This window comes from Onychomys torridus, chromosome 3 (genome assembly GCF_903995425.1).
Source record: "Onychomys torridus chromosome 3, mOncTor1.1, whole genome shotgun sequence".
NCBI classification, from domain to species: domain Eukaryota; kingdom Metazoa; phylum Chordata; class Mammalia; order Rodentia; family Cricetidae; genus Onychomys; species Onychomys torridus.
Window position 1 is genome coordinate 43,079,162 of NC_050445.1, and position 26,120 is coordinate 43,105,281.

A 26,120-nucleotide genomic window follows, 5' to 3' on the forward strand; every position below is an offset into this window, starting at 1 on the left:
CATCATTGATGAGGTCATATACCCAGATGATAACCTACTACTCGTATATTATAAAATGAATATAGCATGAATTGTCTTTCTAAACAATTATCTTTATGCTCCATGATAAGTGAAGTGCCAAATGGCTGTTCTAATTGGACTCAGTGGGTTATAAGGAAAACATCAAAGGGAGTGTGAAGCTTAAAGATGGACCTGGTAGGGATATACCAAAGAAACTATCAGATAAGGGTGGGTATGATCAAAATGCATACCATATGTGTGAAAAAAATCTCAAAGAATAGTTAGATACTATTTTAAAATTGCCAACATACTTTATAAAAACACACTTAAATAAATCAGAAGTTGAATATTCAGGAGACATAAAGATTTCTTACAAATGAATAAACCAAATGCATATCTAATGATCACATTTATGAGTAGAATAATATTCTTTTAAAACAGCAATAAACTGGGGCTGGGGAGATTTCTCAGTGGATAAAATCCTTGTCCTATGAGTATAAAGGCTGATGTTTGAAACTCCAGAACCTATAGAAAAGTAGGGTGGTGTAGAGGTTTTACGCAATTCAGGAAGGCAGAGAAAAAGGATGTCCAGTGACAGGTAGCTAGCTAGATGTGTTGGTTTGAATAGGTATGGTCCTCATAGTTTCATGTGTTTGAATGCTTGACCCATAGGGAGTGGCACTATTAGGAGATGTGGCCTGGTTGGAGGAAGTGTGTTTCTGTTGGGTGGACATTGAGGTCTCTTATGCTGAAGCTAACCCAATGTAGCTCAGTCTCCTGCTGCCTGAGAATCAAGATGTAGAACTTCTCCAGCACTATATCTGCCTTCATGCTGCCATGCTTTCTGCCATTATGATAAAGGGACTGAATCTCTGAAACTATAAGCTAGCCCCAATGAAATGTTTTCTTTTATAAGAGTTGCCATGGTCATGGTGTTTCATCACAGCAACAGAAACCCTAATAAGACACCGGACTAACCAGAATCTGCAAGCTTTGGGATTAACAACAGAACTTGCCTTAATAAATCAAGTGAAGCATGATAAAGAAAGCATCTCATGTACTTGGATATCTCATATAAATGACTCTAAATAGAAACTTATTTAATTTTCTGTGCAATTGTTTGTCCTTTTATTACTAATAGACTCCAATTATCTCTGTAGCTAGGCATAACATAATAATATTTCTGAGCATTGGAAGCAGGATTGCCATGGTACAGTTTCTTCTCTTTTATTCCTATTCCTTGATGATACACAGATGTCTTGGTTGGAGCTAGATTCATCATTTGGGATCAGGAAGTACAAGTCAAATACTGAGGCTGGTAGAGAAAGAAAAAATACAACCAATCCACACCAACAACAAAGAAAAACAGAAGGGACTTGGGCATGTAATAACTGATTTATGGAGTCACCATTTTTCTTTCTTTGTTTGTTTTTTAGTAATATAAAAGATATAACTCACTTCCATAGTCTTTGTTGAATTGCTATTTTGTGATCTTCCATGCATGTGATGATGGAAAATCAGCATTTGGGTATATTTGTTTTGCCTTTTTTCAGTCAAACAAATGGATTTGACTTAGTATAATTTTACTAAACAAGAACATGAGGAAAATCTCTATATGCTGGAAGGTTTTATGCTTTTAAACACTGAAAATATACATTAATAATAATATAACACAATACCACTGAGTTTGAAAACAAGGTATTTCCCATTGTTTTATTCACAGCATTCTAGCCTGTCTTTTACCCACCATGGCTCCAATCTTGAAGGGAAATAACTATATTGATTTGTTTCTCAACATTTCCAAGTTAATACATTTGTGAGAAAGGTTGATGGTAATTATTTCCTAGACTTTTAAATTTCAAAGTATTACAACTTGCTGTGTGTCGTTTGCCAATTACTTTGTCTCTAATTACTACTTTCCTTTCTGGTTTATTCATTTTTATAGTAATGGGAATCCTTGGAGATTGTTATAGTTGATCTACTTATTAATTTTCCCTTTGATGGCCCTTTATTATTCTTCTACTATTTTCATCTCAAAATAAATTCTGTCATGAACAGGCCTGCATATAGTTTTGTGGATGCATGGCCGTATCAATAGTGCATAACTAGTGATATAAATTTTATGTGTGTGAGAATGTGTGTGTGTGTTCACTTGTACTAATTTTTTTGAGAAATGACATGTTAGTTGCCTTTGATCCTACTCAGCAGCTGTCCCACTCTTTATGTATGAGTTTAGATAGGACACAGTAGTAGAGCAAATAGTAGTCAAGATTTCCACTAGAGCATGAGTAAGCAAGAACAGATTCTAGAAAAGTAGTGGCCAAGAAGAACAGCAATAACCCCAGTCAAGGCCCTTCCTCTGTTCCTATTCCAAAATGTGCATCTATAGGAAAAGTGCACACATTTCTCTGAAGCCCATTATCCCCAGAATCCAGTCTGTTATAAATACAAGTATAAGATGCAAAAGTATCTATAATGGGTTGTGTACCCCTGAAGTTGAAAGGTTTACTCGGGGAGAGGGCAACAGCACTCTGTACATGCTTCTTTGGAGTGGAAGCTGTTTTACTGTGACCTAGATAACATGGGAAAATATCACTCATTATCACTCACATCTGTTTGGTGGTCCTGACCACTGCTTTCTTTTTATCTTAACCACAAGACCACTATTGCCATTATCTTTCACCCTGTTTCAAGACTTGGGCTGGCTGTGGTTGTTTATGTTCTATCATGGGGGCCTATTGGTCAGTCTCCTCTAGAGGTAAATCTATGCCTGGCACTTAGCACTGCCAGGATTATAGTTTAGCAATCTGTTCAAAGTGAAATATTCTTAGTTTGCTTTGTGTTCATTTTCATTAACAGTGTGGTTGTTTTCTGTGTGTTTCTATGCTGCTTAGGATTTCTTGTCTGTGACTAACATGTTGATATCTTTGCCTGATTATGTATTCAGTTATTTGTTATTCTGTTAATTATTTGTTAACTGAGACTGTACTTTAGTTAAATAAATCTATACAAAATGGATATTTATTAAGACACCAGGGGTATACTTTGAAATGTGTAGGTACTTGAGGTGAATAAATAACAGACATTCATTTCTCATCAGTTTGGTTGTGGGAATCCCAAGATGGAGGTGCTGGTAGCTTCTGTGTCTAGTGAGATCCAGAGACCTATCTGTTGGGGAATATTCCCTTACATTGTGTGAAGATGTGTCACTGTGATTAATTTAAAAAAAGCTGAATGGCCAATAGCCAGACAGGAAGAGGTTAGTCGGGACTTCTGGGGACAGAGAGGTGGGGGAAGAAGACAGAAGTTGCTAGCTAGACTGAGAGGAAGCAGGATGAGCAGTAAAGAGTAAAGGTAACTATGCCATGTAAAAGAGCGTAGATTACAAAATATGGGGTAAGTTATAAGAACTCGTGAGGAAGAAGCCTAAGCTAAGGTCAAGTTTTCATAATTAATAATAAGCAAATGTGTCATGATTTGGGAGCTGGGGGACGAAGAATGACTTACTTCATCCATCTTTTTGCTGCAGCCATACCCAGAAGAAGGGGCTAGCAACCTCTCAGATACCTACTGAATGGGCTCCGTTACTACTCTTGAGCTCTATCTTGTGGCTTCCCAAATCTCCTATCTGCATTTACCATCATTTGGGGGATTAAGTTACAGTGTGTAATTTTGGAGAGTCACAAATTAATATTGCTAATGCAAATAGGATTATGGTTTATGGTTGTGTGTGTGTGCGTGTGTGTGTGTGTGTGTGTGTGTGTGTGTGTGTGTGTGATATTAGTTTTTTATTGCTGGTGTCATAATCAGTGAACACAAATATTGAAGCTTTGAAGCTCAAAATAACACAAATATTAATTTCTAGTCTGGCAGATCAAATGACTGACTAAGGTTTCTGAGATAACCCCAGGGAGCGTTCTCTTAAGGAGTTCTGTGAGGGAGCTGCTCTCCTAACCTTTTCAGGCCCTAAAAAAGATACCCTTCTGTGTTGTTTGTAGTTTTCTTCCTGCATTCTCACAACCAGCAGCCTTTTGATCACTGATTGTCCCCCTGTACACATGTTTCTCTGATCAGCTTCTGGTCCTCTGTCCTTAAGTGTTCAAGTGATCAGAACTTTAATCCCATCTGTGGAGTTTCTTTTCATGCAATGTACCATGTCCACTAGTTCTAAGAACCAGAGAGCAGTTATTTTGAGAATATCTGTTCTCAACATGTGCCCATGTGCATAGGATGATCATGGTTCTTTAGAAATTAAAGTACTACATTTATAACATACATAAAATCACTAGAATTGCATGAAAAATAGTTAATATTGGCTATTTAAAACAATGAGTCTAAAGAGCGTGGCTTTATTTGTCCCCTTTTTTATTTTGAATCATGTAAATATTATAAACACTATTCAATCCACTTTACAAATTATCATATGGGTATAGATGTAAATTGATTTTATCCCTGTGGATGAATCCCCTCAATACTGTGAGGGTGGATATGTGAAGAGTAACTCATGTAGCTTAGGAATCCCTGGGAGGCCAGGCAAGAGCGTTAGTGGTAAGGGAGCCAGTCAGGAGTTGCAGGTACTATCACTAACATCAATTCACTGACCTTCCTCACATGGAAAGTCTCCATGTGTGTTTATGTCAGCATTTCCACAGGAGTCAGACTAGAAACTTGGATCACATGAGAAAAATAAATGGTGAAATCCTGGTTCTTCTATTTAGTATCATCCTTTGCAGAGCCTGAGCTGGTACTTTCTCCAGTTATAAGTAAAAGAACACAGGCAAAATTAGCAAAATTCATCTCTTAAAGGGTTTTGAGAATCTTTTCATTTGTTATTATTTATTTTGTGTACATACATATATGTGTGTCAGTATATAATCCCCGCCACACATGTGGAAATCAAAGGACGACCTTCAGGCATCGGTTCTCTTCTCCCACCAAGTGGGTCACTGGGGTTAAACTCAAGCCATCAGGCATGGTGACAAGGACCTTTTCCATCATTAAGCCATGTCTTTTTTTTACCCACTTTCAGGGTTTTACACTTGAAGCTGTGACTCAAGGGCACAGATGTCTAGATAGTTGAATGTATACCACTGACTTACAAACAAATGTTGGAGAATATTTATTTAGCTAAAATGAAGTCTCATCTAGCAAATAAATAGCAGAACAATTAATAACTGAATACATAATCCATCAAAGATTCCCATATGTTGTCTTTATTTCCTATTCTGTTAATTTTACCTTATCTTTCCCTTCCTTCCTTCCTTCCCATGTTTTTATTCATGCTTATTATTGTAGATATGCTTAATGATCTCTGAACGTTTTTTTTTTTTTTTTTACTTTCAAAATAAATATATGCTTTTCCTTTGCCTTGCCTCCTGAATTTCAGTCAAAGAATATTTAAAATAAATTATAAAATATATGTATATATTTAAAATTAAAATAGTGTGAGTTTGGGTTTATTTAATATTTTATTTAGTATTAGGTCTTTAACAATATAAGTTCTGTGGACTGTTAATTTTTCATGTTTTAGTTCCAGTGCCAATCCCACATTTTATAAGCCAAACTTTTTTGGGACATGTATGTGATTAGAAATTAAAAACTAAATTTGCTTTAAATAATTAGGAAACTTACAAACAAAAAGTATAAGACTTCAGAAATTAGAGACCCTGATAATACTTCAAGTGTACATAAATTCACCAGTACAGACTCAAAGTTTATGTTTCTCTATAATCATATGTCAAGAACTTAGCTGCTAATTCAACTTTATTTGTAAATAGGACAGAGATGATGTGGCTAAATAAAGAAGTTAGTGTGTCTCTCTTGTTGCAAGTAATGAATATCCTCAAAGAGTAACATCAATAAGCTTACTCTTTATCTCTCTACTCAATGTGGACATCCAGAGAAAGTGATGTCTATAAGTAAGGAAAGGAAAAACTACATCACAAAACCAAACTGGTTAGCATGTTTATCTAGTCTATATAACTATGAGAAACAATTAAAAGCTATTGTTTAAGATTATTTAAAAATGACACTTGGAACATTTTAAGACAGTTATACAGTGATCTTCATGATAATACAGCTACTGGAATTACATATACACCAGAGGTGTCCACTCCTTCACAACCCTTCACTGATTCATTTGCCATTCAACTTCATTCTAAGGTATAGATAAAAAAACAAAAACAAAAACAAAACCCTCATTCCTGTTACTTAGGGCTTAGGAACTCCTTGTTAAAGCACTTTCAGCAGGTGTTCAGAGTAGGCTATGATCAAGATTTCATTTCCACTCCTGTCATTGGATGGGCCATGAATGAATTCATCCTATCATTAAATTGGTCAGTCATTTCCAAGCCATCATCTTGACTATTGTGTACCTCCTGGCCACTCATTTATAAAGATCTCATAGTGCCTCATTCCTTTCTACTGAACCTAATTTTCTTGGATTTTTTTCTGACTCTGCTTTCTCACAAAGAAGCATTGGAAATGGGTAGGATCCATGTTCCTTTCCCTTGTCTGTTCTTCATTGCATGTTTTAGGTAAAGAGAAAGAAAACAAGTGCATGTAGAGGGAGAAGAGAAAAAGGGAGGGAAGGGGAAAAAGAAAGAAGGGGATATGATGATGTGAGACAGAAAGCAAAAAAGAGATGGAGAAGGGGGAATGGAGAACAAGCACATTTCATTATTTGGCTGCTGCTTCTCTCTAAATTGGGCTTGGTGAGCCATCCAAAGAAGCTGATCAACATTTAAAGCCCTTAGCCCTTAGAACACAAAACCTTAGTCACCCAGTTGTGAAAAGCAGAACGTTGGTTCTCCTGGGTGGAAGTGAGCATTGTTTTGTTCCTACTATATTCCCCATCTTTAAATAATAGGCTAAAGAGCTACTCTTTAAAATGATGAGAGAGTATCAGTTATCCAAAAGCTATAAATCCTTATACTTTTAATTTTGTTTTCAATTCTATATTAGCCACCTATGGAAAATCAGTTGTGTAACTATGTATTCTAAAACAAGAATATTTAGTACATTTGTGTGTGTGTGTGTGTGTGTGTGTGTGTGTGTGTGTGTAGAGTTGAGGATCGAACCCAGGGCCTTACGCTTGTTAGCCAAGCACTCTACCACTGAGCTAAATCCTCAACCCACAAATTTGTTTAATAAATAATCAATACATCCATTCCCCAGGTACAAATGATCCCTCTGGGAGAAACTACCAGATGGGACCCTATCTCTTTTGCTTATGTAATCATCCCAGATCTCCCAAGGTTATTAGGATATCCTTGGAGATTTCAAATATAAGGCCTTGTGATTGATCTGCTCTTTTGTCATCAGGGTACCAACAGCCAGCCTGAACCATGTGATTCCAGCCACCCTGTGTAACTTCTGGCCCCAGAGTTCCAGGAAGAGTATCATCTAGCCAAGAGCAGCAGAACATGCTGCCTCAAAACATAGCACTTTGACACAAACAATATTTTGAGCTAAAGCAATAAAAACACTCTGATGTTTTTCCTAAAAGGAATGGCATTTCCCCCTGTAAGATGGCTTTCACATTCTAAAGAAAAAATATTTTCATAATCAAAGATAAGAATTGAGGCTAAACTCATTTCTGTCCTTTGTTAGCACCTCTGCATAATGTATTTTCTTATGACTGATTGTGCTGGCTAGTTTATGTCATCTTGACACAGGTAAGAGCCAGTTGAGAGATGGGAACCTCAATTAAGAAATTCCTCTCTAAGATCTGGCTGTAGTCAAGTCTATAGGACAAGTTCTTCTTGTTTAAAACTATTTATAAATTTAAATATATGTGGATCATATTCTTCCCTTATCTAAGGTTCTCTTATCCTTCCTACCCATCCAACTTTAAATTCTTTTTTCCAAAAAATGGACAGAACCCCAATTCAACAACAACACAAAGGACCCCAAAACTAACAAAATAGAACAATACCCAGAACAAAACACCAAACTGTAATCAAATAAAATAACACACACACACAAACATAGAGTTTATTATTTGTTGGTCAGGTCCTTGTAAACATGAGATTTGTCCTGGAGTGGTTGGCATGCCCAGTCACTTCACTGGAGAAAACTGATTTTCCCACTCCCACAAGGTATAAATGACAGTTCTGTTGTTAACATTTACCAGAGTGGCTAGGTTTTCATTCATTCATTCATTCAAAAATATAACAAAATAAAATACAATAAGATAACACAAAAACTATCACATTGAAATTGGACAGGAAAACAACAACAACAACAACAACAGAAGGAAGAGCCCAAGAAAAGACACAGAAATTAGAGACCACTGAGGATTCCCATAACGACAATCAACTGGAAGCTATAAGTACAGAAAATTCTGCTGCAGACCTCTGCAGGCCCAGTGCATGCTGCTTCAGTCTCTATGAGTTCATATGAGGTTTGCTCATGCTGATTTAAAGAACATTATATTCTTGGTGTCCTTCATCCATGCTGATGTCTATACTCTTTCTGCCTCCTCTTCTGCAGAGTTCCCTGAGGGGAGGGATTGGATTCAGATATCCCATTTAGGGTTTAGGGTGAGTGTTCCAAGGTCTCTCTCACTCTCTCTTTCTGCATTTCTGACTGTGGGTCTCTTTATATATTCACATCTGCTCCAGTAGGAATCTTCTCTGATGATGGCTGAACAAGGAACTGATCTATGAGTATAGAGAATATCATTAGGAATCAATTCATCACTACATTGTTTTCTTTTTTGTCAGACCAGCATTATTTAGTTTTACCCCACATCTCTGAGCTATCTATTCTCTAGTTCTTGGTCACCCAGGCAGTATCAGGTATGGCTTCCATCTCCTGGAGTGGGCTCTGAGTCAAATCAGTTATTGGTTGGTTACTCTTACAAAGTTTGCACCACCATGGGCCTAGCATATTTTGCAGGCAGGACAGGTTGTAGATAAAAGGTTTTGTGGATGGGTTGGTGTTTACATTTATCTTTTTGTGGCCTGTAGAGTACTTTTCCATACCAAAGACACTAGAACATATTAGTGAAGGTTCTATGTAGGCACAGCTCAACAGATTCATGTTCAGTGAGTTGTGTAGATGTTGTCTTCAGTAATAGGGTCTTGCTGTCAGTCTGTGGAGAACAACCCTTAGTTTTGGCTTGTTTAGGAATTCCCATGGGAGCCCCTTTGGCCAACAGCTCAATTAGATTTAACTCAATGCTGGTATTGGAGGCTTCATTTGGTGACAAGAGATGTGCAGCTGGGACATTATTTCCCTAATTATTTGGCAACTTCATTTAGATCTCCTTCATATGTGTATATTTTTAGGAAGATTTTATTGTATTAGGTTTTCATGCTACTCCTCAAATGCTTGCTAATTTTAGCTCTCTTTCCCATATTTCCATTTAATATTTCCTTCCCCTCTCCATACTTGATCCTCCTGTGCCAGCCCACACCCCCATCCATCCATTATTTTCCATTCTATTTCTCATTCCTCAATTTCTGTTTCCCTATAGAATGAGATCTATATGTTCCCTCTAGCCCCTTACTCTGAACCTAATCTGTGATTCTATGGACTGTAACTTTGTAATCATTGACTTAACAGATAATATCCATGTACAAGTGAATACATGGCATATTTTTCTTTGTGGGTCTGCGATACCTCATTCAAGACATAATGTTTTTCTTTCTAGTTCCATCCATTTGCCTTCAAATTTCATAATATAATTTTCTTTTAATGGCTGAGTAATAGTTCACAGTGTAAAAGTACCACATTTTCTTTATCCATTCTTCTCTTGAGGAACATCTAGGTTGTTTCCAATTTCTGGCTAATGTGAATAGATCAGCAATGAACATGGTTGAGCAAGTGTCTCTGTGGTATGATGAAGCCCCTTTGGGTATATGCCCAAGAGTGGTATAGCTGGATCTTGAGTTAGATTGATTCCTATTTCCCTGAGGAACCAACACACTGGTTTGCATAGTGCCTGTATAAGTTTGTACCTCCACCAGCAATGTATGAGTGTTCGTTTTATTTATTCTAAACCAGCATGTGCTGTCACATGTTTTGTTGATCTTAGCCATGCTGACTGGTATAACATGAAATTTAAAAGTAGTTTTGATTTTCATTTACATGATGGCTAAGGATGTTGAATATTTCTTTAAGCATTCCTCAGCAATTTCAGTTTCCTCTATTGTGAATTCTGTGTTTAAATCTATACATCATTTTATTTGGATTATTTGTTTTCTTACTAATGAGTTTCTTTATTTATTCAGATATTTTGAATAGTATCTATTGAATCTATAAAAAAAATCTAATCCTATTATGTAGGCTGCAGCTTTGTCCCAATGGCAGTGTGATTTGCCTTATAGACACTTCTCACTTTCATGAAGTCCCACTGATTACTTGTTGATCTTAGTGCCTATGCTAATGGTATTCTGTTTAGAAAAACTTTTCCAGTGCCAATGAGTTCAAGGCTATTCCCCACTGTCTCTTCTATTAGGTTCAGTGTATCTGGTTTTGTGTTGGGGGTCTTTAGACCATTTGGAGTTGAGTTTTATGCAAGCTAACAAGTATGGATCTATTTGCATTATCTTATGTGCAGTCATCCAGTTTGATGGCACCATTTGTTGAAGATGCTGTCCTCATTCTAGTGTATACTTTTGGCCTCTTTATCAAGAATCAGGTGTCCATAGATTTGTGGATTCACATCTGGGTTTTCAACTCTATACCATTGATTCTTTTGTGTCAATATCATGTTCTTTTGTTACTATAGCTTTGCAATACATCTTCAAATCAAGGGTGGTCATAACTCCAGCAATTCTTTGATTATTCTGGATTGATTTAGCTATTCTGTTTTTATTCTGTTTTTCTTTTGCTTTTTTCCTGTGTGTGTGTGTGTGTGTGTTTCCACATGAAGCTGAAAATTGTCCTTTCAAGGTATTTGAAGAATTGTGTTGGAATTTTAATGGATATTGCATTGAATCTGTAGATTGATTTTGGGAGGATGGCCACTTTTACTATGTTTATCCTATGGATTCACAAGAATGGAAAGTCTTTCCATTTACTGAAATTTTCTTCAGTTTCTTTCTTCAATCACTTGAAGTTTTTATCATACAAGTCTTTCATTTCCTCGGTTACAGATAACCCAAGATATTTTATATTATTTGAGGCTACCATGAAAGGTGTTATTTCTTCCCTGATTCCTTTCTCAGTTTGTTTGTCATTTGTATATAGAAGGACTACTGATTTTTGTGGGTAATTTTGTATCCAGATACTTTGAAGAAAGTTTATTAGCTGTAGGAAATTTCTGGTGGAGTTTTTGGGGTCACTTGTGTACACTGTAATATCAGCTGCAAATGAAGATATTTTAACTTCTTCCTTTACTATTTGTGTCTAATTGATCTCCTTCAGTTTTCTTAGTGCTCTAGCTAAGACTTCAAATACTCTCTTGAATAGGTACAGAGAGAGTGGATTACCTTGCTTTACTCCTGATTTTAGTGGAATTTCTTTGAGTTTTCCTCCTTAAAAGTAGATGTTGCCTATGTACTTCTTATCAACTGTCTTTACTATGTTGAGGTGTGCCACTTGTATCCTTAATCTCTCCAGGACTTTTATCATGAAAGGTTGTTGGATTTTGTCAAATGTCTTTTCTGTATCTGTGAGAGGATCATGTTTTTTTTTTTATATTTTAGTTTAATAATATGATGGATTACATATATCAGTTCATGTATGTTGAACAATTTATGCATGTTACAGGATTTATACATTTTCTCTTTAAGGACTTCTATCATATTAATAATGACTATTGTAAGGTATTTTCCATATGCTTCAGCTGTGTTGGAATATTCAGGACCTGCTGTGGTAGGTTTGCTGAGCTCTAGTGGAGGCATATTGTCCTGGCTGTTACTGATTTTCTTTTGGTGCTGGCGTCTATGCAATTGGGGTTGGGAAGATTGCAGTTCTAGATACCAATACCTGGTTATGTCTTCACTGAGCAAGTGTTTTGTCCTTTGTTTCTGTGTGCTTTCTGGTTCTTTGTAGTGGCTGTAGGAAAATCTTCCAGGGTACTGATTGATTAGGGCACTGGGGATTCAGGTTAATATGCTTCAAGATTTTGGGAACTGACACTCAGCAATGAGGTTGGGCTGAGAGGGTGGTGAAAGAGCTTCACAAAAGGCAGAAAATAAAGTGTTGCACCAGAATCTGCTTAATTAGTCCCCTAGGATTGGGGACCCAAGAGTGAGGAGAGGCCACAGCAGAAGGTCTGCTACAAAACTGGGAATGAGACTGGGATATTAGACTTGGGGCAACAAAGGGAGAAGTGAAGATCTACAGTTTTCCTACTTAGCTCTCTCTTTAGAGTGGCCTGTGGCTTCCCAGATAATGCCTGCTAGATTTGGGGGCTGAGGCAGAGGGAGGAGGATATGAGTGGATGATCTGAATAGTCTACTGGAGATGGGGTAGGAGGAAGGGAGGCTCCAGCAGGTGATGTAGAGCTAGGGATGATACTAGGGGATTGGATTTGAGGATCCGAGGGAAAAGTGAAATTCTGTTGTTACTCAACTCTTCTGCCTCTCCCTGACCAGGGTAAGCTGTTGGATCCCAGTGAGTGCCTGCTGGAGTTGGGGCTGGGACAAAGCAATGAAATGGGGAGGAAGACTGGAAGGGGGAAACTGTGGGTTCCACTAGGAATGAGGTATATGTGTTGTGCGGGAAGATTGAAGCTGTTCTGTTATAGAACTGGGATTGAGACCAGGGACTGGATTTAGAGGCATGGAAGGAGAGGTGAAAATTTGCAGTTGTCCTACTTGCTTCCTTGGCTAGAGTAGGACATTTTAGTGACTGGTGTGGGAGGGCCTAATCCATTATAGATGGGGCCACCCCTGGACTGGGGGCCCTCAGTTCTACAAGAAGCAGGTTGAGCAAGCCATGGGAGCAAGCCATTAAGCACTATTCCACAATGGCATCTGCACCAGCTCCTGCCTCCAGGTTTCTACCCTGTTTGAGTTCCTGCCCTACTTCCTTGGATGGTAAAGAGTGATGTAAAAAGAGTGAGTAAAGAAGTGTAGCCCTTTCCTCCTCAAGCGCTTTGGTCATGTTCCATCACTGCAATAGTAATCCGAACTAGGACACTGACTCTTATTTTGGCAATTCTTTGTTATAGTTTCATTGAGAGCTACCTCATGTAAAACTTACACATATATGTTTTATGTTTTTTTCCTGAAACCTATGTTTTACAAACTTATTTCTAAGGCTCAACTACATCTTCTAAAATTCAGAGGAACAATTTTATGTCTCTTACAGTGGCATTTAGGAAATGCCCTAATTCTTCCCCTCCAAAAAAAAAAAAAAAAAAAAAAAAATAGAACAAAGCCAAAAACCAACTTTTGTAAAAATTGATATCTCTATTTGTCTTTGTATTTTTAGGTTTTATGTTTTTGTTTGTTTGGTTGCCTCGGGTTTTTAATTTCTTGAAAAACCTGAAATAACTATTTGCTCCACCACTATTGTCCTGTTGCTACTTCAGGGAAAGGGGAAAGAGCTCCTTTATTCACATCTATATAGATGAATTTTTAAATGGTCTTATTAAATAAAAAACACAGAATCAAATATAGGGGTGAAAGCCTTAGAGATCAGGGAAATAGGAATAGCCATCAGGCAACCTTACCTCACCAACTCTGCTCTTCCAAATGTGAGCTACTTCCTGTCTTCCCACACTTTTATATGCCTTGCTTTTCTGCCCTCTCACTGGCTCTTAGCTCAGCTACCTCACTTCCTTGTCACTGCCTGTCTATACAGACCTCTAGGTATCTATGGTTGGTACTGGGGTTAAAGGCATGTGTTCCCATGCTTGGCTCTGTTCCCTAGTAAGGCCCTGAACACACAGAGACCCTGCCTGCTAAGTGATTGGATTAAGGGCATGTGCTATCACTGCCTGACTTTTGTGTTTACTTAAAATGGCTTGCTATTTCCTCTGATCTCCAGACAAACTTTATTTATTAACATAAAAACAAAATCTCACTACATTTTAGCACAAATAAAATATCACCACACATGCATAAACAACTATAAAACCTTCAAAGTTAGTAGAGCATTGGGGTTTTTTTTGTTACCCCTTTCTGTTTATTTAACATATCCTTTAGAGTTCTGTTGATCTTTCTATAACTGCTTGGCCTGTAGGGTTATGTGGTATATCTGTAATATGCTTTACATTATAATAAGCAAAAAAACTATTTCATTTTAACAGAGACATATGCTGGGGCATTGCCAGTTTTAATTTGTGTAGGTATACCCATGATGGCCATAACTTCTAGCAAATGAGTGATTAAAGAATCAGCTTTTTCAGAACCCAAAGCAGTCGCCCATTGAAATCCTGAATAAGTACCAATGGTATGGTGTACATATTTCAATTTTCCAAATTCTGCAAAAACCCATCTGCCAGATTTCATTCCTCTCAGTACCCTTTGGGTTACATCTTGCTGGTAATGACATCTGATTGTAAAGGAACAAGTAGGACATTTCCTTACAATTTCCTTGGCTTGTTGCCAGGTTATGGAAAAATCCTTTTTTAAACCTTTACTATTGACATGATATTTTTTTATGAAATTCTGAGGCCTCCAGCACATTTTCTATCAATAATTTATCAATCTCATCATAACCTTGTGCTAGAGGGCCTGGCACAAGGATCAGATGTGAGTTATATATAAAGGATGACTCCTTTCCCTGATTGTATTTTGTAACTGAATAAATAGTGAAGTTAATTCTGACATATCAGGGATAAATTCTGCAGTCTCAATATGTAATACTACTCTTTCAGCATACTGAGAGTCAGTAACTATGTTGAGAGGTTCTGAAAAATCCATTAATACCAACAGAATAGCATACAATTCTGATTTTTGAACTGTATTATAAGGACTTTGAACCACTTACTTAAATTTTCTGATTTGTAAGCTGCCTTTCCTTGTTTTTTTGCATCTGCATAAAATGTATGAACTCCAGATATGGGTTTTTCCCATACAATTCGAGGCAAAATCTAATCAACTCTCTTTATAATATCAATTCTATCGCTCTTGGGATATTTGCTGTTAATTTCTCCCAAAAAATTACTGCAAGCTCTTTGCCAAGGTTCACTTTCTCTCCATAATTTTTGAATGTCCTCTTTAGTTAAAGGTACAACAATTTCTGCTGGATCTATTCCTGCTAATTGACGAAATCTCAATTTTCCTTTCCAAATCAAGTCAGAGAGTTTTTTCACATAAGTTTTTAATTTTTTATTTGGTTTATTTGGTAAAAAAATATCCATTACAATATAATATCTTCTCTCTTAATTAATATTCTCTGTAGGAGAATGGCTAGAGGGTAAAATAACCAAAATGCAATCCAGCTTTGGATTGATACGATCCACGTGTCCTTCATGTACTTCCTTTTCTACCAAGGCCAATTCTTTCTCAACTTCAGGTGATAATTCTCTTGGACTATTTAAGTCCTTGTCACCTTCTAAGGTTTTGAACAAATTATTCAGTTCATCATTTTTTACCCCAACAATAGTTCGTAGATGAGAAATGTCCCCAAATAATCTTTGAAAGTCGTTAAGAGTCTATAATCAATCTCTCCTAATTTGCACCTTTTGGGGTCTAATTTTTTGTAGACCTATTTTATATCCTAAATAATTAATAGAATCTCCTCTTTGTATCTTTTCAGGAGCAATTTGTAATCCCCAGGCAGGCCATATTTTCTTTATTCTTCAAACATTCTCTCTAAATTGGCGTTTTGGCCTAAAGCTGCTCTATCTGCAGTTGCAGTCCGGCGGACCGGTGGCTCTGGCAGCCCTGAGTTGTTCATAGCACCGGCTTTTTTATCTGGCTGCAAGTAGCTCCAGCTGCGGATAACTGCTTGTAGCTAGAGTCAGTTGGGCCTGGGGCCTAGGCTGAGCTAGGCCCAGGCAGGGAGCCCGGCCAGCTCAGGCGGGCAACCAGGTGGGGCCACCAAGCCAAGCCAAGGGGTTTTTAATGAATTCTTGCCACGTGGGCACCAAATGTAGGTGTAACATTCTTATTAAATAAGAAACACAGAGCCAAATACAGAGTTAAAAGCCCAAGAGGTCAGAGCAGTAGCTAAGAGCTGATACTAAAAATCCTTTCTTACCCTTCTCTGCCACCGTGGTTCTTCCCCTCAGAAAGAGAGCTACTTCCTGTGTATCTGTCTTTTTATTGACTTTCTGTTCTGCCTTCTCATTGGTTATAAACACAGCCACATGACCTCCTCGTCACTGCCTGTCTATACAGACCTCCAGGTCTTCTACAGTTGGTATTGAGATTAAAGGCATGTGTCTCCATGCTGGCTGTATCCTTGAACACATAGAGAGATCTGTCTATCATGTGACCTGGATTAAAGGTATGCACCACCCAGCTTCTGCTATGGCTGGCTATTAGCTCTGACCCCCAGGCAACTTTATTTATTAACATACAAATAAAATCACATTTCAGTACAAATGAAATATCACCATAGATGGGACTTCAGCATGTTCCCATAGACATGGGGTTTTTCACTACCCAAGCAATTATTTCAAACTGCAATTTCATGGCCCTAAATAAATCCATGGCATTTTGAAAATGTATATGTTTCTGTGTACATGCATGGGTAAGTCTCACTCCAAAGTACTAATTATCACCCTTATAACATTTCTGGCTTCATCTATATTCTCTGAGACCAACACATTTCTGATACAAAGGCAAGTCCCTTAACATTTCTGACCCCCAAAAGCTGTAGAAAATATTGTCTGTCTCCCTAACTGTTGTAGAAATTAAATGTGATGATGCATCGACAGTACATAGCATGAATATTGAATGCATATAATTATTATTATGAAGCAAAGTAGTGTCAGTGTGTTCTCAAATAGCAGATGAAAACTGTACCTACTCATTATGATAATTAACAGGAATAAACTTCCTTAAGAGAAACAGAGGTAATGCTGCTTTAAAATTAACAGGAATAAACTTCCTTAAGAGAAACAGAGGTAATGCTGCTTTAAAATATTCTGTTCTGGTAAAGCTCATTTGGTCAATATATGGTCTTAGGATAAAATGAAATAAATAAATAAAATAAAATACAGTCTATGCCCAGGGAAAGAGCTATCAGAGAAACTAAAGACATTTCATTTAATTCATTTCCTAAGCTTATAAATAAGCTCTGAACTTGCCTCTCTCTATTTAATGTGCCTTCAGCCAAAACAAACATCTCAAATCCTTTTCTTTTCTCATAGATGCCCTTAAATGAGCATCTTAGTTATTTGTGACACCTCTAGTCACACCTGGAGACCTACATACATTCTACAGTTGCAATTTATTTTCCCTGCAGTCTAATAGATCCTGCCATTCTAATGATGAATTCAGAAGCCCATCTAGAGTCCCAATTTCTGATTGTTTTTAAGTGAGGGAATTTACTTCAAAATCCATCATATTACAAGAAGTAGACCTCAGCAACTCCATATATAAAAATGATATGAGGCTAGATAGAAAACTTGCCTTACTACTTTCAAACTGAAGTTTGAAGATACAATTACAGAGTCTGTAATGGTTACATACTGCATAGTCTGGGCTGCCAGAGAGAGGCTGTACTTCACAGTATGTCTTAGGCAACACTGTGAGAGCAATAACTTCCAAGAAATTCACACTAAGCATCCCTCAGTCTCCCAAATCAAGGAATACTTTGTTACTTATCCCATCAACATATTGGTGGGGGAGAGTAGAATAAGTTGGAAAAGAGTGACATTCATAAGTGAGCATTGTAGCCCATAGAGATGGAATTTGTCTAATAGGCACATGAATCAATTTTTCCCTTCCCTTATGAAAAGAGTATAAGTACAATACTACACCATCATAAGCAATGCATCTAGTTGAAATAAGCATATAGTGACAAATATACAATTCATTTTATATTTGAGTATAAGCAAAGTGTACCAGAAATGCTGATAGAATGACACATAGAGTAATTAGTCATCAATGAGACCAAAATGACTTCATCCAGCAGCTGATGGGAACAGATGAAGAGTCCACAGCCAAACATTAGGCTTAACAAGATGAATCCTAGGGAGGAGTGAGAGGAAGGATCTGAGGAACCAGAGGGGCCAGGGACATCAGGAGAACACAGCCCATAGAATCAACTGACCAGGATTCATGGGGGATTGCAGAGATCATGGAACCCATATGGGTCTGACCTAGGCTCTGTCTCTAGATGATATGGTTGAGTACCTTGGCGTTCTTGTGGGATTCCTAACCATGGGAGTGGGGACAGTTGCTGACTCTTTTGCCTACTTTTGAGACCCCCTTTCTCCTACTGGGTTGCCTTGTCCAGTCTTGATGTGATAGTATGTATCTGGACTTATTGTAGCTTGTTATATTATGTGTAGTTGATGTCCCTGGGAGGCCTGCTCTTTTCTGAGGGGAAAAAAGGAACATGGATCTGGGATAGAGGAGAGATGTGAGTGGGGTACTGGGGGGGAGGGAAAACTGTGGTCAGGATATAATATATGAGAGAAAAATAATAATAAAAAAAGAAAAAAAGGAAAAAAATTTACCTTTTAAATCTAAACATTTGTGGCTTGTATATATTAAATTTATTCAATCTCTTAATTTCATACTGGGCTTTTTTCTATATAGATGGGACATAAATAATTAAATATTATCAACAATTAAAATTATTAATAATAAAATAATACTTAACAATTAAATATTATAATTAAACAAATCATAATTAAAATAAAATAAAAACATAATTAAAATAAAATAATTAAAATAACCAATAATCATTACTACATAAATACTTTCAATTTGATAATAAAATAATTATTTTATAATAATAACATTATTTCTATTAACAATAAAATAAATACATTTATATTTAAATATATTTTAATAATTAAAATAAAATATTTAATACTATTAAACTTATATTCTATCTGTGAGTCAGATACAAAAGTTACAAGATCTAAAGAGGGAAATAAAATAAAATGAAGGAAAAACAGATGTGGAATTTAGACCACAGGGCTAGAGGTTAATTACTGGAAGCCATCCCCAACAGGACAAGTCCTAGCAGAGGATGTAAGGAGTTGGTGGGAAAAGGAGGTAAGCCAGGCCATGGCGGTTGGGAGTCTTGCAGCCTGACTGACTAGCAGCCAGAGTGCTTCTTTAGTTGTACAGAATTTAATAAGCAGGGATAGATTCATGATGTTCTAAAACACAGATCATGTCAGTTTTGTTTTGCACATGTGTTTTACTTCCTCTTGCTCATATTTTAGTCATCATTAATAAACTATGACAGAACAGAGTTATCATTTCCAATCATTTTCCCTCAAGTTTTAACATCATTAATGAACAGAGTTATCATTCTTACTCATTAACCTCATGACCCCATTTTTAAGAATCAAGATGCTTATGACAGCATGTTCGCAGGTACTATCTTTTGTGGCTACAAGGACATTAGACCAAAACAAGATCTTCGAGCTAGCCCAGGCATATTGCCATGTCCCAAGTAGTGTATTATTAACTCTTAGTGGTTAGAGTGCCCAAGGGGAAAAAAAAAAGTGTCCTCGGGCCAAAACTGCTGCAGTTATTATTCAAATTCTGGCATAATACAATGTTTATATTTATACCTTTATAGAATTTGTCTATATGTATAATCCTGGTAGTCTTATGTTTCTTGGTCATATGACACTACAGTGGCTCTGTATTTGCTAACTTTTCTAAGAAAGGGAGGTCCTGACATCATTCTTTTATCCTCTTTCCACTCCATTTTTTGTTCATCAACGTAAGTCTCTGTGTAGGGCAGAAGTATATGCCACATAATTGCCTGAGTGTATAGTTGGGAGAGGCTTGAACTCTGAACTGTGACCAACTCCTCTAGCCCACCAAATCTTGTTGAACTTTTTGAGTTTACTTTGCTTTGAATATCTTGTTTCTGATCAAGTACAGGAACAGATGTTTAAAGAATGTCTTAATAGCCTCACAAATAGACCTCTGGCTTTTTTATGTGTGTCACAACCTTCAAGGCATAAGGAAGACCTTCAAGTAGATAAGGATATCTCCCTAAAAACAGTAGGGTTAGTATATTCAGGACTTTCCTGGGGAAGCTTAAAAGCATACTCCCTGGAGAAGGCATAAATGATTTATAAGACATTTTAAAGTCTCCTAAGTATGCAACAGGTGGAGATGAAAACTGAAGGTGGCATGGTGGCCATCATGTGGCTTAGCTTTGCTGGACCTTTGTTAAGCAGCTGTGCTGGTCTTAAATCTTTTGCCACTCCCACCAGATATGGCTGTGCCAATCAATAGTTTAAACTTTAAGAAAAATGGTTAAGGCTGGCTGAAATATGTGCCTTTTCAGTAATGTCTACCAAGGAGAATAGCTACAAAAGAACTTGTTTGTGTTCAAGAAAATCAGCAAAAAGTTGCTCAGAAGAGAGCACTTCCAGTGTGTATTAAGCATGACAAAGGGCAGATATTAGAGCTAATAGAGAACCCTAGGGGAGTAGTTGGGTAGAAGATAATCCCAGGCCCCAGTCTAAGTGTTTGTGGAGAAATGATGTAGTCTTGCCATGCTCATCCTATCAAAGACTTCTGCTTCATTGTGTGTGGATTGTAGAAACACTGGAGAGAACTGAGGGATACAACTTACGTTCCAAATGGGCTCTAGCTTCTTCATTGGGAATAGGAGAGATAAAAGAAAAAAAAAAGTGTGTGTGGGGGGAGACTAGGTAGGAAGTTATTGTAATTATTTTGATGACAGTGTATGGTCGTGACATATCCTAGAATAATAAAAGATATAGCAATATAAAAATGAAACAAAACTTGCCTTTACTAAGTCCCTAATTATTCTTCTTGTGAATGGATCCCCCTTTATATCCTTGATTCTTTCTCCATGATAATCTATTTCTGGTCCTTCAGAAAACAAAGTTGAACCCTCATGACTACCCCAAAGCTTCACTGTGTGCCTGGTACCTCTGAATGTGGGGCTCTGGCTTAACTCTTCCAGAAAACAACCCACAAACTAAGTATCTGGTGCTGTTTGGGGGGTCTGTGGCAGTCAATCAGGCTGTATAAAGTGTCTTCATGATTCAGGTTTCAGAAAGTTGAACTTCCTGTTAGTATTACTGTAGAACTCCAGATTGTAACATTTGTGATTGGACTAAACAGTATCTCTTTTTGATTTTCTGTGTTTGTTTTATTCACATCGCTTTACTAAAATCTAAACATTTTAGAATGAACTCACTCTCATTTACATGAATATTTTATGAAGAACAAATTGATGAAAAAAACAGTTGTGACCATTCCTGATGGTTAATTTTATCTTTGCTTTGTTGGCTTAGGGTACCCATGTGTTCTGTCAAATGATTTTCTACATACTTGTATGGTGTTTTCTTTATGAGGTTAACATTTAATGGAGTCAAGTAAAGCAAATTACTCTCTACAGCAAGGTGGGCTTTTATAATCGATTAAATGGTTTTAACAGACAAGATGGAATTCTACCAGCAATTGCAGTTCTTTCTTGAGTCATAAGCCTAATGGTGTTTTATACATAATTGTGTTTATCAAACCCTTTAAATGTGTTAATTGCTTAAAATGAATTCCTTTCTCTTTTTTCCTCTACCCCCACAATATCTTTCTCTCACCTTAAATTTATGATAGACCTGAAGCCAATATAAGAAGATCAAGTAAGTAAAAACTGAATGTAGAACATGCAGTCCATCAGACATGACAGCATAGAGGTACATTACATTATAGAGTATCACATATTTCCCTTTGTGATCACTTGGCTGACAGGAAACAGATGGCTGCTGCTGCCCAGGACCATAACACAATGTTTTATCACATATTCTATTCTAAGCTTGAGGAAAAAAATGTAAAGTACAGTTGTTGGGCAAGGCAGACCTACGTCCTTTGTGCCATTATAAGATTGATAGATCCTAAATTATTAGGCTATCAACTTATCAGAGTAAATAATCCTGATGATTTAGTTCCTTTGTAGAACTGTATATAGCACATTGATTTATAATTTTCAAATACATGACAAAGAACATCTCCTCTGCCTCCAACTTACTTCCTGTACAGATGTTTGGTACTTGTCATATCTTCATGTGCATCAAAATGCAGGTGGACTTCAAATGCCAGCTGAAGTAAAAACTTAGTGTTTACAATTGGGCAATCAGGGAAGCAATTTTTGCATCCTAATTGTTCTTAATAAGACATATTTCTCACTGTTTTGCATGATATGACAGCTGGATTTTACATTGTAAGCTGATAATCACATGAGAATTGAGCACTTTGTAATTTTCTAACAGCTAGATATATAATATCATTTACTATCCAATAATTTAATTGATTATGTCCTTATTGAAAATATCAAGTCAACAAAATTATCTGATTTAGAGCTCAATTTGACTGTAGATTTTTCCCACTGATAAATAAATTCTCAATTTGTTCATTCTTTGATTTCTAAGTAAGTCATCCATAATACCCAATGAGGAATTAGTATGACTTTTAACGAAATGTCATTTATTTGTTAGTAAATCAGCCCACTTTCTCTTTTAATATTAAAATACCTAAACAAGGGAGAAAAACTTCACTTAAGGTAAATGGATTTGCTTTTATGCATAGTACCAGCAATCCATTTACCCAGATGATAGAAAATTTATAAAAGTCAAGAATTTGTAGGAGGAAAAGAAGCTGGGTATCAAAGGGGAAATAGCTTAACAACTTCAATATCCCCAGGAATAGAGCTGGTAACTGCTGTCAGCATTTGTCCATTTGTGATAACTTATTCCCTAAGGGGGATTATTTTAATTACTTTTTGTTGATGAGATAAAATACCATTAAAAAATCAACTAAAAAGAGAAAGGTCTATATTTTCAATAGAGTTCCATGGTATGTCTTATCATAGAGGGAACCATGCCTCTAGGCTAACCTAAACTAACCTTCTTTGTAAACATGCTTAGAGGGTTTGTCTCCTAGACATTCATCAACAAGCATCATAATTTTATGGCTTGTCAACTAGACACCAAAACATGTCACTTCTAAGGCAGAATTTTCTGTCCTTTGTTCTTGTAGGCTCATGATCATTTCATAAGGCAAAAATACATTCACTACAATGTCAAGAGTTCCAGTGGTCTTTACTGAATCCAACACTACTTAAACATCCAAAGTTCAAGTCTCATCTGAGACTCAAGGCAATCTGTCCAATATGTACTCCTAAATAATATGAATCAAGTTATGTAATTCGAACATATAATGGCACAGAGTGAATATTTTTTATTTCAAAGGATAAGAATTAAAGTGTATCAAAGAATGAATGGATCAAATAAAAGAACAAAACAAAAAAAGCAGAGAAAACACCAAATATCTCAACTCCATGTTGGGACTCAGGATGGAATTATGTAAATTCTGGCAGAATGAGATAGCACTACCATTGCAGTTCTGATGCCATGGCACACACAACATTTCTCTAGAATTGACTTTTTCATCTCATGTATCATGGTTCTGGCATTTTCTTCATCTTAGAATCACCACTGAAACTTAGAGTTTACTTTCAAGGCTTTACAGAGTAGCTTGTTAGAGCCCTCTTGCCAGAAGTCAAACCTGCCATATGTTGCTTGGCCTTGTATATTCTCTGAAATCACAGGGCTTGACTCCATGATCATCATCAATATTGCATCTTTCATATCTACAAAACCAATATCATGCTGCCAAGTTCTTATGTCTGATGGCTCCTTGCACTACAGCTGAGCCAAATTCACTGTACTGATCCTGGGGAACTACTTTACCTTCAGTTCAGGCTCTTTTCTTTCGAGGAAATTTGCATTGTCATAGATTTGAACATTTGTTTGGTGTAGTCTTTTCCCAAGTGCATGTTTGCTATTGCCTAGTGCAGATCAGAATATTTCTCTTTAAATGTATAGCCTATTTTTCTCCACATCCTTTGGCTGCAAAGTTTAACTTGATTAAAAATCTTTTTTCTACTTAAAAATATGCATAATGCATTATTTCCATAAAATTTTACCCAATATTTTGATGATTTTCTCTGTAGACTAGGCAAAAGCTAATAAAAAAAAAACAGTAACATCACAGCCTAAATTCTCCTTTCCTTCCACTTGTTTTTCGATTCAATTTCACACAAGTTCTAAGGACACAGACAGAATGTAGCCAGATTCTTGCTCAAGATACCACAGAAATGGCTTATAGCTAAGTTTTTGGTAGAGTATTCTTCCTCTTCTGGGACTCTATTTTTTGTAGTTCTCTCAAAGTACTTGTCTCCCAATCTTCTACTAGAATGGCCCTTTTAAGCTTCCAGTATGCTATGGTTTTTCTAGCATGAAATATTCAATTCAATTCTAGGAAACTATGTTTTGTTTAAGTTCTTTTTTGTTTTGTTGTGATAAAATACTCTAATGAAAATCAACTTAAGGATAGGAGAGTTTATTTTTGGCTCATAATTCCATGATATAATCCATCATGGCAGAGAACATACCCAAGTGTTAACCTAATCTAGATAATTCCTCTCAGCTGTGCTTAGAGGATTTTCTCCTATGTTATTCCAGATAATATCAAGTTAAAAAACTAAAAGGAATTATCACAGGTACTAGCTGAAAATACTGGACATTCTTTGGTGATGGTATTTCTTTCTTCTCCTAATCACACTTTGCCTGTGATCATGGGTAGCCAATGACAGGGTAATTCCTCTCTCCTGAGATCATCTTTTATCGATTGCTAAGAAGATTTAAATATGGTACTTAATTGTCATTTACTTGCCCATTTGTTGAGGTATCATTTTTAAATTTTCTAAACATTTTAATTAAAAGTGATTTAAAAAAATCTTGCAAATAAAATAAACCTCACACACTAAAACTAACCCTATCTAAAGTGTATGACTATTGAGATATCTTTGAAGAGCATGCTCTACCCTGGCACTAGGCATCCCTATAAAATTGTCCACTCTAGTATCCCATTGTCACATCCTATGGGCTGGTTTCTAGCACTGAAAATCATGACCAGACAAGGGCAAGAGGAACAACCCATTCTCAACTTTGCTGGTTTATAGGCAGAAGAATAAGTAACTGCATTACTTATGTAGCATTAGTGTTTTAGAAATCAAAACACAACTGTATGATTATAAGAATTGTATTGAATCAAGAAGGCATTCCACAGCCATTTACCCTGTTTCTGACTCTCATATACTTTCTAAGAATTCTTCTGATATATTCTCTGCATCTAAGAGTGGTTTGTATACATGTCTTGTTTAGGACTGCATCCTCCACTGTCACTTATTCTCAGCATCTTGAACAGTCATGAATCTCCAAATTTACCACTGAACACCACAAAGAGATTTCTTTGATTAACTTTGAAGGTAACTTTGTCTATGGGTACTAACATAGAGATTTGGAAGACAGTTTGATGCTGTGTCCATTTAGACAAACAGTAATACATTTTCCAAGTGGTCCTACAGTCTCACCAGGTATAGGTGGTTAACCTGGTTTATAGTATAAAGCAAGAGTTCCCTTACATGGAGTGGGCCTCAAATGCAATCATAATGGGGTTCACAGCTACACAAGACCACTGATGATTGCCCCAAACCTATATAGCCTCTATAGCACCTTCTTTCCAGCACTTTCAATGATTCTATAAAAAAAGATATGTTTGTGTGTACATGTATATATGTGTATGCATGCATGTTTGAATATTATGTATTAATTACATATTTTAATGGATTTAACAAAATAATCCAGTATAAACATACAGAATGTCTTGGTCAAAATATAGAATGTCTCATTCAATTTCTCCTTCAAGTCTTCTCAACCTTTAATAATCACTATTCTATAATCAAATCAAGTTATATTGTTTCTACATGTGAGAGAGACAATGAAATACTTTTCTCTTATTGCTTAGTTTATTTCACTGACGTTGGTAATAAGTGATAATTTCCGCAAAATGAGGAAGTAAGCAAGCAAAGCAAGGAGGGAAAGACATAAAATTGGAAATAAACAAGGAGAGAGGAGAGGAAGGAAGAAAGGAAGGCAGACAAGCAAGAGAGCAAAAAGGAGGGATGTTGGGGGAAATAGGGCATAAGGAACTGTAATAGAGCAGACTGTGTCTACTGTTGCAGCTTCT